This window comes from Cantharellus anzutake (assembly GCF_015039405.1).
Source record: "Cantharellus anzutake strain C23 chromosome Unknown EI90scaffold_330, whole genome shotgun sequence".
Lineage (NCBI taxonomy): Eukaryota > Fungi > Basidiomycota > Agaricomycetes > Cantharellales > Hydnaceae > Cantharellus > Cantharellus anzutake.
Window position 1 is genome coordinate 2,260 of NW_024067280.1, and position 2,259 is coordinate 4,518.

The following is a 2,259-nucleotide window of genomic DNA, read 5'->3' on the forward strand; positions in this document are numbered from 1 at the left end:
TTGTAGCTACAATGGATTGTAGAGTTATATAGTGTTCATTGGGTAGCGCGCCATAACACAACGCGACATGGTCGACGCAAGGAAGCAGACCGCGGCGCGCAGTTTCATGTGTTCGAGTGCAAAAAGCCAACTCCACGCCTTCACACGGAGGTAAGCGCGCCATTCATTTCCACAAATAGCAATAAGAAAACAACGCAACCATGTGTTGACGATCCCACTCATGTGAGCCGCATGACAAGTAGGCGGAGTGGCCGCTCGGGGCTATGGTGTAATAAAAACAGACTCGCCACCTCCATTAGAAGAACGCGCACTACGCATGAGATGCACCAAGAAAGCAGCACTGTACGGGTCACGTCCTTAATCTGGGTCACACAGCTCCAAGCAATGTGTCTGGTTGAATATGATTCGCCCCAAGCATCGATTATCGCGTTAACTAGTGGGAGGTCGGCATCACTTGTGGGCGGGATGGACCTAGCCACAGTGCTTGCACAAAGGAGCGCACTTGAACAAGTGCAGTTCCAATGTGGAACAGGACCCGATCCGAGCTTCAGCGGCATCATTATTCATACATACATACGAACCTCCTCAATGCTAACCCCCACTCCAAACCTATTAAGTACATGCATCCATTGTATTTACACAGAAGAATATTAATATTGTCCCGCGAGACGGCGTCACGACGGGCACCCTTAAGTTGGTATTCGCGTAAGTCGGTATATATACGGCCAAGACGATTCTATCACTCCTTCCCGTCAAGATTCGGGCTGGCCAGCCTGTGGTATAGGACTGGCGCGTGGTTACAACCAGGCCCACACGCGCTGGACTGCGCGGCGCGCTGTGTAGGTATCCAGCCTTTATTGGAATAGAGCGGCGCGCGATCGAATTGGCGACTCTGCCGTGAGAACAGCAACGAAACCCTTCGCCTCCCGTTGCGCGCGTGTTTAACATCAAAACATGATCAAATGACACGGTTTATTCAGCCAAGTGCCTATAAGAGCGCCTTCGAGGCTGAGTATTTCCCCCCACCACCAATTCTATACAACATTTATACTGCAGCGAGCCACAAATGCAACCAAGGTCCAAGGTACGTATGTCGTCTCATTCCTCTTCCATGCTCGGTTGGTTCAATGCTTCCGGCTTCGCCCCCAGACTACTTGCAGGGAATGCCCACAATACCACTCAGATGGGTGCCTGATGTGCCGTCGACCTCATTCAAGTGAATTATCCTGGCAGACCGTCCTTTTCCCAGCATCATTCACTGTATCTTTTTAGGCTGTTCTGAACGTGCCCAGGGAAGTGAATTTTCGGGGGAACAACTTCGGAGGCCGCATCCTGAAGCTCCCGACTGTGGTAAGCAACACGCAGACTCCATGGTTTTGTTCAGCTCTAATTGCAGTCGCAGTTACCAATAATTCCGTTCTAGGACATGTTTCGTGTAAAAATGTCGCCCATGCACATGACCACTTGACTGCCGATGCATGTTTACCATACCAAGGAAACAACCTGGAGCCTCCGAACAGTATGGATACCACAATTTCTGCAGAAGGGGACGCAAAGACCTCCCCAGGTACTGTTGAATCCAGTTACCCGTGTTGCAGTCACCTGTCTAATGATGACCGTTTGGGTCTGCTTCAAGAGAATGACAATTTCCTGGTGTCATACGCCGGGATCGAATTAATCGTTGATCACACGACTCGTGACGTCTCCGACCATGATCCAGTAATTCGTAAACAAAATTTCCCTTGCGCATTGAAATCTCCCAATCGCACCCTCGCCATTCATCTTCTGCAGGACCCTCTGACCATGCAGTACCTTCAAGCTTTCGCAGCCCGTTATCCGACTCTTCGTAGGATCGTGATACGGACGGACAGCCTATCTATTCCTGGCAACCAAGTTCCTGGCAATCAAGTCTCGCTGCTCCGCGGCCACCAACAGACAGACCCTGTCATCCAATTGGGCGATCATCAGGGCAGACGCAACTTCGGGTGTTCCGATTCTGCGGATCTTGTCTCGAGTCACCTCTAGATGGCTATCTATTCATTCCACGTTAGAATTTCGGGGGCATCAGAGCTCCCCCATTCTCAATTTATCTAATTCTGTCATGCCAGGGCAATGTCCTAGGACGAGCACATGTAGCTGGCATTTTATTCTCGTGTTTTCCACCTCCCATTTGCATCTCATCACATGTATACGTCAGGAAGATTAATTGCTTTGAATGAGGGACGGGCAATGAGACGACCAGGGGTCAAGTTCCCCAAC